This window comes from Mastomys coucha, unplaced genomic scaffold (assembly GCF_008632895.1).
Source record: "Mastomys coucha isolate ucsf_1 unplaced genomic scaffold, UCSF_Mcou_1 pScaffold18, whole genome shotgun sequence".
NCBI classification, from domain to species: domain Eukaryota; kingdom Metazoa; phylum Chordata; class Mammalia; order Rodentia; family Muridae; genus Mastomys; species Mastomys coucha.
In genome coordinates, this window is record NW_022196900.1 from 29563445 (window position 1) to 29576890 (window position 13446).

The window sequence follows — 13446 nt, forward strand, 5'->3', positions numbered from 1 at the left end:
AGAGAGACAGAGACAGAGACAGAGACAGAGAGACAGAGAGACAGAGAGACAGAGAGACAGAGAGAGAATATAATTTTACCAGTGTGTACATATACCAGATGGGCCACCTTTTAGTTTTATCACTGCATTAATCTTAAATCTTGGTATTGCCCTATTTGTCAGAGCATTTTTCTAGGAGATCTTTTTCCATTTCTCAAATACAAATGTTCTTGATGAAGAAATACTATAATGGACCACATGAATGATTTTCATACAGGGTGCAGAGGAGAGCCTGAGGACCTATGGGCATTAAGAAATCTTTAGTATTTTGTTACCTGAACTAAATATCCTGTCTCTGATCTTTAATTTAACTATTTGCAAAACAAACAACAGATTAACTCTATATTCCTTTTTAGTGGATTGAATACACATAAAGGCTACCTGAGGTCAGGTATTTAGATTAGAACCTATTATAGTTTGGTCCCCAGATTCTCTGATAATTCCAAGGTTGGTAACCTCTGCCATGGACAAATCAGCACTTTCTGATGAACTAGGTGTATAATATTATTAGCTAGGAAGTAATTATGAGAAGGGGAAGCCAAGATAGAAAGGTCCATAGTACTGAAATAACACTGGACAAATTAGTCCTGAACTAGGGTTGTATAGCCTGGTAGAAAAATGATAGAAACAGTATAAGTAATTCTAAAGTTTTTGACCCACAGTTCATAATGTGAAATATAAGTGGAATTAATTATAATGATTAATTTTCTTAGGGTCATTTTTATACCCCCATAAATCTCAGAGAGTTCCCTCTCTTCTAGCCCATGAATTCTTCTGTTGCTGTGTTTGCAACTGAAATTTAAGCAAGCAGGACTGTCCTTCTACTGGATGAGATGCTCCAGGTTAACACATAGTCAATATGTGATTTGCTTTTTCTATCAACATCCAATGCAACTTCATCTTGATATCTACTGTTGTAACCCAATATGTGAATACAATCATTTTAGCATAGAAGATGTAAATATTATTCAGAGTGAGTTGCTTATTTCATATTCTCTGTTCAGATTGAGCCAAGCCAATATTTTTAATTATTCAACATTCACATTGTAGCTGGTAAGAGCACTAAATAGCATAGATCTACATTTTGTAAATCAGATGTGGTTTATAGTTGTGTTCTAGCTAATCACCTGAGATCTTATTACAAAGAGAAAAATCTTTTGCTCTGTCTCAGACTTGAGGCATGACCTGTACATTAAGAAGAGCTAGTTTGTGTGTTTAAACAGCATAGTTTGAGTAGTCCAACACTTACCCACAGTTGCTGCCTTGAAATATCTGACACTATCTTCCTTGCTTACCAGTTCATTGCCAGGGTCCTCGATAATATTGAAATAATCTCAGTGAATGTAAAGGTATCCTTTTATGCTCTGAGGATCTGCTTGTGTTGTTGTTTCCACAGAGGATTCTCTCTAGCTCCATTACCTTCCCTGTTCCCTCATGATTGTTTCTTACTGGTAGTCTACCTCTGATGTCATTTTCTAGGTCTTTTCCATGTCCCACCTCTCTTTCATCCCTATTACATTTCTAGCTTCTCTAATGTCCACTTCCTTTATTTTTTATTTTTTTTATGCTTCATATATTTGGCTGCATGTGATGATGGATTATCACTTGGATATGGTGTGTGTTAGTCATCCCCCCATTTCATCCAAAGAAACTGGTGAATAAAGAGGCAGTAGGAGTTCCACGTTGGTTTGTGTGGGCAGGAATGGAGCTAGAAGGATGGCAAAGGGCAAGAAGGGAAAAAATCAAACAGGAAGATAACCTCCTTCATGGAATATCTGAAATCACATTCTCTGCTTAGAAAACTCTCAATGCAGTGCTGGTGAAACCGAGGTAGGAATTGATGTGGAGTAAAGGCCTAGCACTTATGGACCAGATCTGATGATGAGTCAGATTGTATGAGTTGAAGGGCCAGTCATCTTGGCAAGCCACCTCACTTTTCCAATTTTCTGCTCCCTCCCAGCAAGTTGAATTAAATAATGTCTGCATTGCACAGCTGTCATGAAAGTTCAGTGAAAAGTTGCGCCCAAAAGCCTTTGTAAACTGCAGAGATATGAAACACTGAAGAAGCATAGTCCAGTCCCAGACATCACAGCCCCTCTCCAGCTCCACTCCAGGTGTCGAGTTTCATTTTCCACTTGATTTTAGAAGTCAAATATTTAGCTGTGCTAATGGGGTATTGGATCTTTTTATTATGGCCTCACTACACGGTGTGTGCAGCTTTGCTGAGATAATAAAAGATGTTAGACCTAGTCTCGCCACTGTTTAATGCAGAAATGCTATGGGAACACACCTGGGGTGCGACTTTGAATAGAATCAGTGGCAAAGTCATCCATGTCCCCAGCAGAGATAAAAGCATTAATATCCTATTTCACCCTCAGCCCACACTAGCATGGTGTTGATTAAAATTATTTTCTACAGCTTGAGTTCTATTTTTTTAAAGGAAATTTGTAAAGTTGTGTGTGTGTGTCTGTCTCTCTGTGTGTGTGTGTGTGTGTGTGTTGTGTGTGTGTGTAGGAAGAGAGAGGAGAGAGAGAGAGAGAGAGAGAGAGAGAGAGAGAGAGAGAGAGAGAGAGAGGAGGGAAAAGAAATATTTTTTTAACAGAAGTTACATGTGAAGCCTCTGCTTGATATCTGGCTTTAGATCTACTTTCAATGGCATATATTTCATGGTCCTATGGCTTCTATGAGATCAGTAAGGTTTTATAAAGGGCCTAGGCATCCTTACCACATCATCTACTCTACTACTATATATGTATATGAATGCCTGCTGGCTCAATCATGTTTTACCCAAGATAAAAGACAAAGCCTCTGCTAGCATGCCTTTGTGTTTAATGAGTAAATGGATGGATGAGGATGCCAGGTCTCTGGGAAGGTGAAAATCTGTGTAGAGGAGGTGTTGGAGGAGAATTGACACAGGTGGAAACTGCTAAATCATTTTTGTTGGGGGGGGAAGTATTATATGGTATAATATGGTAGATACTATTATATTCTATAATAATAATGATATTATACATTTTGTATTATGTGACAGGAATTGTATGCCTAGAAAATATGTTTTTAATTGAGAATTATGGTCTTAGGTTTGGTAGATCTTCTATATATTCAAATAAAGGAAAACATGTAAAACCTTAGGTGACCTGTGTTTATATATAAGGCTGTGCCAAAGATGTGTGTGTGTGTGTGTGTGTGTGTGTGTGTGTGTGTGTATGTGCATGTATAAGTACATTTGATTCCATACATATTTATTAAGTATTACCTATGTGTTTGTCATTTGATGATGAATACAGGATCATGGGTAAGGTTATCAAGTATTTTCCAATGTAAAACAAAACTTTGCAAATGTGCAAATATCATTGGCAATTGTACCTAATAATTCTTTATTACAGGAAGTGTCACCCTGCTGGATAAAACACTTGAGGTTTTCCCTGCTTTGTCTACCTAGTTACAATGTCTTCAGGTTCTGCCAACCAAACATATCTATAGTCATTATTGAATATCCATAATTAAAATGACTATATCTTGACATTTATCAGCCTATTATAACATACAGATATCAAGTAAAGTACATAAAATTGATTACATTTATGGCTAAGTACTGTGGACAGCAAGGCAGAGATCTTAGTGAGCAATTCAAAGAAGTTAGTCTGACTAATATAGATGAAGCATTAAGAAAGACTTCTAGGATGGACTGTAAAATGGAACAGGAAGGGTAGGAAAGTCTTAGCTTGGAAAAGAAAGTGGAAAAAAGTCGAGAGACAGAAATACACACACACACACACACACACACACACACACACACATACACACACATACATACATCTTCACTTACAATTTGTCAGTCAACTAGGAATAGCAAAATCCACATTCACATCATTCACAAGTAGTATCCCCAAGCTCCTTTCTTTAATCTAGAGAGGGGGGAAATGAAAATGAAAAATACAACCCTACAGTTATACCAGAAAGAAAGGAAGATGTAAATCCTTGCCTGCCTGATCCCTAAGCACCTCTTCCTCCCTGAGGAATAAATAAATGAGTGCTTTCTCTGGCCAAGCCAGTCCTCTCTTTCTAGAACTGCAGCTGCTCCATAGAACTTCTCCAGTGTCCTTGCCATAGTGGTTCCATCACCTACCCAGGTATCACACCAATCTTGTCTGCCATTTTCATGATTGAAATTAGACCCATTAACAGCATTCAGATTCCACCAGGTGAGTTTCTTAGAAACACATCTTTATCATCCTTGCAGCCTCACCACAATCTACAGAATGCATTTTACTCTACCAGTGGCACCAAATAAGACATTGAAAGAAAGTGATCTTTTGATTTAGGCTTTAAATTTTGATCTGTGCATGCAAACAGTGTTTTATTCCACCACTCATGAATTTAGTCACATATCTAATATTGCCATTTTGGAATTTTGGATAAGCATTGAGCATACCAATATGACTAAACACAATCTATGCATTTCCAAATGCAATCTAACTGTGGAACAAAGAGCACTATAGACTTTTTGGAATACAGGACACAATGATTTCAGAAATAGATGAACATTCAAGGTGAAATGATACCATCTGACTGCATGTAAGAATTAAGAAAGATTTTATGAAATACATACCTGAGCTAAATTGATTTAAAAAAATAAGCTGTCCAGGTATGCTCTGTGTATCAGGCATTTTCTTTCACACATTACATTACATCACCATACAACTGAATGTGTATTATAGTAGTGGAAAATGTGAGAAGAGTTAAAACTGGTCAAAGTGTACAGAGGATAAGTACAAAGCTAAAGCTGAGTATATCAAATAGCCTGTGTCAGAAATTTAGATCCAAAACAGAGGAACCCTAGGCCGAAGCACAATTTTATTAGGTACTTTTCTTCAAGATGACATCAATACCTGACAGCAAAAAATAATTACAGGAGAGAAAGTCAATTTTGGCTCCCAGTTTCAAGGGATTTTTATCTTAGTAGTTCATATCTTAGAAGCATGACGAAAGTCCAGCACCTGGGCTTTGAATATTGCTTTCAAAGGACATGCTTCTGTCAGCTATGTTCTATCTTCTGAAGGTTTTAGAGTCTCAAAAAAGCACCATCAACTAGAACACAAATGTTCAGAATATAAGCAGCAGACATTTCAGATTGATGCCATACAGTACATTAAGGTAGACCCAATGATGGAGATTAATGTGGTTGGTAAATATTAGATTGACTGGAGATAAATGCCAACTGAAGCCTTTATGTGAGGGATGGAGATGGGCTCCATCCATGAGAGTTAACACTGTCAGTTTGGCTGTGGTCTGAAATAGACTACAAGGCAGATCTTTGAGCAGGTCTTTGAGAGCGTTTCTGGGAATAATTAGCAAAGTTGAAAACACATTCAGAGCAGCATCGTCTTTTGGTCCAGAGAGTAAGTAAAGGATCTCTGGGAAAGCAATGGCTTGTGCCTCACTTTGCTTTTTTCTAGTGAGTGTGCCAACCTATGCTGTTCTGATTCCACTACTGACATAGTTTACTGGCATCAAACTCCATTTTCTTTGAGTTTCAAGGAGGATTGAAGATGAGCAAATCTTCAGAAATCCTCCATATTAACATATCCAGATTAAAACTGCCAAGATATCCAGCATTGCTGACTAGTGTATATCGGTTTCACAGCCCCTCTGTCATTACAGGTAGCCATTGTTGTGCTCTCTAGCCACCACTGGAAATATGTTATTTCATTAATTGCCTTTTACAATATGTATGCATTACATATTTTCTGCTCCATCAGAGAACTATTCACAATATAGGGTCTCATTATTTAGAAGGAGCCTTTTGTATGAGTCTGAGTTTATTTTGCAGTAATCTTGACAGAAGCAAAGAAAAATTCATGTGTATGATAAGGCAGGGTATGAGCATGTGAAGATGGATGAGGGTAGAGGGAGGGGCTTTTGATGACCAGCTAAAGAGTGTTTGCAGTCATGTGTGAATATACTGGAAGAGTTAAAGGAAACTCTTTTGGCCTTTTTCGCACTGCCTGTCAATCTAACCTATTAAAATGATAGCTTCTGAGTTTATTTGATTTCAGAAAATGATATATTCGTTATGTTTTCCTCCCCTTTCTCTCTTCATTTTCCCTGTGGACCACATATCATTGCGTGCAATGGCCTGCAGGTTCTGTTTTCTCCAAGAAATGTACGTTTGGGGTTGTTGGCTCTGTAAAACATGAAATTAACCAGTGTCATATTTTTCACGCCCTCCTCCCTGCTCACCCAGGAACCCAAATTAAATTTCACACTGAACAATCTGAGCAGCTGATGTGCTCCACAGACAACAGGTGCAGGGTGTTGATGGCCTGAGGTCGATGTCTCTGTCGTCAGACTGTGTCAGCTCTGCCACCTCTACTTGATTTTCAAATTTACGTGACTTGAGACTTGGTCTTAAGCTGCTATAAACTCCTGTAGGACCAATAGGCCCTGCTCCCAAATATGTAAGTGCATCATCTTCTATAGCTAATAATCAACTTCTCTGTCAGTCAGAAGTACAGGAAATGGTAGATAAACTTAGCAGATTGGGACTCCAAGGCTCTAAGCAGCAACCAAGGTCACATAGTGAGCTCCACATTGTCCTGCAGATCAATCGTTTGGGGGACACATGGCAACTCCCTGTGGTTCCTTCAAATATAAGATCTGTAAAGGTAGCAATGAAAGCCCTAATTAAAGCCTGTTTTTGAAGTAATCTCTTAAAAGTATATCTCTGCGTGCTTGTGCATGTGCACATGCATGTGTATGCTTGTATAAGTGCATGGTGTTTGTGTGCATGTGCTTGTACATGTGCACTGTCTATGTGCATGTGTGCATGTGTGTGCATTTTGTGTATGCATGTATGTGTGTATTTGTATGGTCTGTGTGTGTGCATGTGTTTGTGCATGTGCATTGTGTCTGCCCGTGTGTGTGTGTGTGCATTGTGCTTATGCACACAAAGGCACATGTATGGAGTTTAAAGGACAGAGAACTTATAAGAGTCTGTTCTCTTGGTCTACTATGTGGATTCTAATTGTCAGACATAATCGTGAGCATGTGTTGTCTTGCTTGATCACCAACTGCACTTCCTAAAATACAGCTATTATAAGTTCTCATGCATTCTACTTTGTAACTATGTTACTTGAGGGCAGGAGCTGGATTTAGTTCACACTGGGTCTATATAGAAAGTGGCACGCTGAACCCAGCAGATATGTATGCTGTGCTGAACACAGGGTATTAAGGATTGTTAGTGTGTTTTATCTTTCAGTGCTTTTAAAGTGATTTAAGAGTTTGCTGTTATGATAGTTAAGCTGAGAGAATGCATCTGATAGGTGCTAATGAGCAACATTTCTCTCAGGATCTGTCTACATTTCTGTTGCTCAGCATAGTAGCTGATAAACTTTGGAGCACAGGATGGCTCCAGGGAAGAGAAAAAGAGACAATGCCTAATGGTGACGAATGATCACACCAAAAGGCATTTTGGCAATTATTTAGTCCACAGTGCAATGTCTTCTGCATTGTCCTCTCCAAAATAGGCTCTTCATCAGTTTTCAGTCTTTTCTGAAACAATTAAAAATTAAGTTCTAGGGCAGTTTTGTTTATGCGGAGGCATTTTTATATACAGTAAAGGTATGTAAAGATGATTTTAAAGATTATCCTCTGTAATGTGTCTTGTGCAATTAATTTAAGACTTTCCATAAGACAGAAATTTTACTTGATATGACATTACAGACTCACTCTGAAGATAAACAGATATAAAATAAAGGACTATAGAGTGATATGTATGCATACACTCATATACATATCTGTACATACAAACAAAGAAACAAACATATACACAATGATAATGGATATGTAACATGATGGTTTGAATATGTATGGCTTCCACAGATTCATGTTTTGGCAAGGTAGTCCATAGGGAGTGGCACTATTAGGTATGAATGGTAGGTATGATGGTAGGTGGATAGGCAGATAAATAGGTCAATAGATAGATAGATAGATAGATAGATAGATAGATAGATAGATAGACAGACAGACAGATTGGTATACAGACAGATATGTGTGTATGTATTTTTTTCTGTGTGTTTGTTTCTCTGTATGTATGTTCTCCCTCTGTGTTTCTCTGTGTGTGTATTTTACAAGATTAAGCTAAATTTTCCTCATCTCCCTCTTCTGCTTTTCAGTCTCTTCTACCCTGGCAATAAAAGGAACTGAATCACAAACTTGTTTCAAAAAACAAACAAACAAACAAAAACAAGCAAAAAACCCACTTCATATCCTTAGGATTAGAAGTAGAAGCATTTATGAAGTGGGTTCTTTCTATTGTTTCTGAAGTGGGATGACTGGCTGTCATCATGGAAGTTGTGACTACTAAGTTTAGGGCTGGGAGCTGCTTCAGAACTAATGGTGAATTCATGAGCGTGTGGCATAGGCTTCCCATGCCTTTGCTATGCTCTTAGAGAGGAACTGACATCTATATTCTTCACAGACAGGCTCTCAGTACCTTCCCTGAACTCTAGGAGGCTGCATCTTGGAGCAGGGAGAGGACAGACCACATTTCTGCTGGAGGCTAATGAGATATATCAAAAGCAGGTGACACTTGGGTCAGACAAGCACCTGCTCTTCTGGGGCCTGAGGCTTGCTTGCTAACATCGGAAGGAATTTGCGGCTAAGATTTTCTTTAAATAACTTGCCAAGGATTCCTTAAAGAATGCTTTTCAAATTCCCCTAAGACACTAAAGTGTAGAATTCACCAGGGATGGGAGTGGAGAGAAAAGAGATTAGACTGTGAGAGCACCCATTATGGTTGAGAAAAAATTGAGGGTATCGGGGCATGTCATCACTGTGAGCTGCCTAAGACCTAATTTTTGGTTTCTCACTAATTGTACAGCTTCAATGATACTCAGTTACTTCACATATGACATATGAATTAAAAATAGATATTACAACTTTCCAGGGCAGAGAGATGGCTGAGAAGTAAATAACTTGCCATGAAAGCATGGCATAAGAACCACAATTGAGATTTCCAGTACCTATTCCAGAGCTCTGTTGGTATGATGACCAACTTGGAATCACAGTGCTCAGTAAGCAGAAACAGCACAAATCCCTGAGGCAAAGTGGTTATCTTTGCTAAAAAAACACCAGTAAGCTCCAGTATTAACTATGGACTCCTCCATAGTAGAAAGGAAGAAAGAAAGAAAGAAAGAAAGAAAGAAAGAAAGAAAGAAAGAAAGAAAGAAAGAAAGAAAGAAGAAAGGAAGGAAGGAAGGAAGGAAGGAAGGAAGGAAGGAAGGAAGGAAGAAAGGAAGAGAAAGAGCGAGAGAGGGGAAGGGAGGGAGGAAGAAAGAAAGGGAAGAAGGAAGAAAGGAAAGAGAGAGTGAAAAAGGAAGAAAGAAAGAAAGAATAGAAACATTTAATAGCAAATTTTCACCCACAACTGGGTGCACACATTTAAGAGCATGTATTTGTGTATTCTTGCACACAACAAAGTCATTCACACAAACATAGAGCATAAAAATTTCTTGTTGTATACATGCTAAATAAATAAATGATATTTATGATATTCTTTTCTGCTTTAAGACATGTGTGTGATGTAACATTTGTTATGAGCCACGAGTGCACACTATTTCTCTGGCAGATAGAATTGTCATGAAGAAGATAAGCCCAGTCACAACGAAATGCAGAAAGGAGTGACACTGAGCAAGAGATTTGAGTATGGTATCAGTTCCTATGAATATGGGCATAATAAACCCAGAATGTTGATATAATTTAATGGCTATGAGAATGAGCACCAGAGCCCAGCTGCCAGGGTTTGAATCCCAGCTCCATTACTTGATAGCACTATGGCCTCAGATAAGTAATTTAATCTCTCTTTGCTGCAATTTCCTCATTTATAAACTGGAGATAACAATAGTGCCTATCTCACAAGGCTGTTACAAGTATTAAATGCATTAATATGTGTAAAAGACTTGGAGAAGTGCCTAGTACTTAGGAAAAACCTGATAAATGACAAGGATTCCCATGGTGCTTTGAGTAAGGATTAGATGAGATAACAGTTTTAAATATGTGGTGGTACCTAACAGGTACACTCAAAGAATAGTGATTGCAGTCATCAGTACTGCCTCTAATAAAAAGAAAAGCAAGAGAAGCTCTAGTCTCTGCAGACATAAAACACTTTTTAAAAGGCAGGTTCATTGCTAGGTCTTCCAGGGGCAAGTTTTGCTGCAACTTTCCTCCATGTAACTTCTCTGTTAAAATGAAAAGTCTGCAACTTACCAGAAAAACAAAATCCCGCCTCTAGACTTCTTCACTCCTCTTGCCTGCATTTTTTCACTCTCTGGTGATCCTCAGGATGCAGGGAGTGCATCTCTCCATGCACCTGAGTTTATAATAACATCATAGCAGCTGACCTGTAATGCTGTCAGCTTAGACAGCCTAAGAAAAGGGGCTTTCACAAAGTAGAAAGTATATTGTGCATAGTTATAACTTTCAGACTGATACAGTGACCATGGAACACAAAAAGCAATGTTCTATCTTTATAGAGAAGTATTTAAAGCTCAGCCAGTTAAAATGTTGCAGTTGCTACAACATAGCAACGTAGCAAATACATGAACTGCTCATTTGTTGGCTTGTCTCACTTCCCTGATTTATTTCTGTTTTAATTTCAATTTTTAATTTATTCTTTGAAGATTTCATATACAGAGTGTATCTTGATCATACCCACATATCATTTCCAAATTCTGTCTGTATCCCAAACATGTCTCCCTCTCCATTTCATACCTGCCTTTATTCGTGACTATTTCTTTATTCATTCATTGGCATATAACTCACTGAGTCCAGCTAGTACTCTCCATATGTATACAGGTGTGTGACCATTAACTGAGGCATGAAGAAATGATCAGAGACAATCACCCAAAGAAATTGAACTTTGTCCCTGAGAACTGCCAGTAACTCCATATCTAATGGTAAAGCCTCAGAAGCTCCTCATGCTTCCATGTGGGAATTTTTAACTGACTTTATCTTGTGCTGGTCTTCTGTATATCACCACAGCTAGTCTGAGGTCCTGTGTGCAATAACAGTACTATATCCAAACTTTTTTCTTATTTTTAGCTCTGTGTGTGTGTGTGTGTGTGTGTGTGTGAGAGAGAGAGAGAGAGAGAGAAAGAGAGAGAGAGAGAGAGAGAGAGCCATAATGTAGCTCTGTGTGGGTGTGGAACTTATTACATAGACCAAGATGGCCTAAAAATTATGGCAATTCTCCTGTTTCTGCTTCCTGAGGTCTGAGATTACAAGCTTCTTTATTTGTAAAACATTTTACTTGATGATTTAAAAAAATGTAAAATACCTTTGAACTGAAATCTAGAAACAAACTAGCATAGAAAAATCTTAACATTCAAATGGATGTGCAAATAGCCCTGAATTGCCAGAGCAGTACTGAAAAGCAAAGGTCTGGCATCATCCCCACCTAACTTCAACCTATCCAACATAACCATAACAATAAAAGCAGTATGGTGCTTGTTCTTATTTGATTTATACTGTTCTGATAAACACCATTGCCAGAAGAAAATTGGGATATAGTTGACTAGTATTTAGGTAAGTTAGGGCAGGAACTAACGCCAAAAGCATGTAGCTAAACTGTTTACTGGCTCCTGCTTTCCTGCTTAGGCTCAGCTGGCTTTCAGAATCAGCTCATAACCACCTGTCCAGGGAGAGTACTTCTTCAAGTGTCATGGGCCTTACCATATCAATAAACAATCAAGGCAATTACTATTAGGTAGTCTTCTTTCCAGGAAATCTAGCTGTGAAGCTAATTAAAACAGAATTAATACAAACATACATATATTCCATCAGAATAAGATGTAGAGCCCAAGGGAAAAAAAACTCATGAACTTATAGCCATCCAATTTTTGATAAAAATGCCAGACACATATTGGATAAAGGCAGTTTCTTTGACAAATGATTTTAGTAAACCTAGATTTTTCTCTTGTTGAAGGCTTAAACCTTATCCTTCTCACTCATCCTGTAAAAATATCAATTCAAAATGGATCAACGAGCCAAAACTTTTGAACTCTTATGGGAAAATACTTTGTAAGTTGGGATGGAAAAGGGCTTTCTGTGCAGTATTCCAATAAACTGATCAATAGCATTGTGACAAATTCAAGAGCTTCTGCACAAAGAACAACTAACGAGAGAGAAGACATAGTTACCTAATAGGAGAAAAGTCTTCCCCCTCCTGTCCGTGCTGTTGTAGGGGATTAGTAGTTACGATATAAAAAACTTAAAAAAATATATATGCTAAAACAAAAATCCCAATCCATTAAATAAATGAGTAGATGCAGTGAACATACTGTTATCAAAAGAAATACAAATTGATAATGAGTACATGGAAAAATTTTAAACATTGCTAACCTTAAGGGAAATGGAAACTAAAATTACATATATTCTTATTACAGTGAAAATTACACACACACACACACACACACACACACACACACACACACAGTATACAAAAACCAAATGCTGATGAGGATGTGAAGAAAATGAGTACCTTACATAGTGTTGGTGGGAATATAAATTTGTTAGACATTGTGGAAATCAGTATATATGTTTTCAAGAAATTAACAATAAAATGAGCATACTAACAAATTATACCATTTCTAGGTGTATATATGAAGAAATTAATGTCAACCTACATAGGTTTATGTAGGTTGACACCATACTCATGTATGTAGTATCCACTGCAGTCAAATTATATATTCTATCTATATGCTTATCAGTGGGTTAATGTAAGCAAAAAAAGTGATCCATATAAACAATGACATTTTATTCAGATATAATGAAAGATCTAGAGAAGCTTTTTGCAAAGAAATAGATAAAATTAGAAGTCATAATTTTTATAAATGAAGCCAGTCTTAGAAAAGGAAATTCTGAATTCTTTCTCTCAAATGTATAATATAGACTAAAAAAAAATTAAATAGTGAATGGATGCAGAATATGTGGTTTATTTACATAAAGAAATACTATTCAGCTATCAAAAAGGGACATGAATTTTGAAGGCAATTGATGGAACTATAAAATATCGTCCTGAATGAAGTAATGCTGACCCAAAAGGACATGCATGGTATGTACTCAATGATAAGCAGATATTAACTAAAAAAGTCTAAAATATCCATGATACTCCCCACAGACCCGAAGAAGTTAAACAAGAATGAAGGCCCAAGTAAAGATTCTTCAATCCCACTTAGAAGGGAGAACAAAATTATCATGGGAAGTAGAGAGAGGGAATGACCAGAATGAAAGAGGAGAGGAGAAGGGGAATCAGGGACAGGATCAGGTATGGAGAGAGAGGAGAGAAGCCCAGAATGTCAGGAGCTGTTGAGAAGGGGAGGTGTATGGGAACCTCTAGAAAATCCC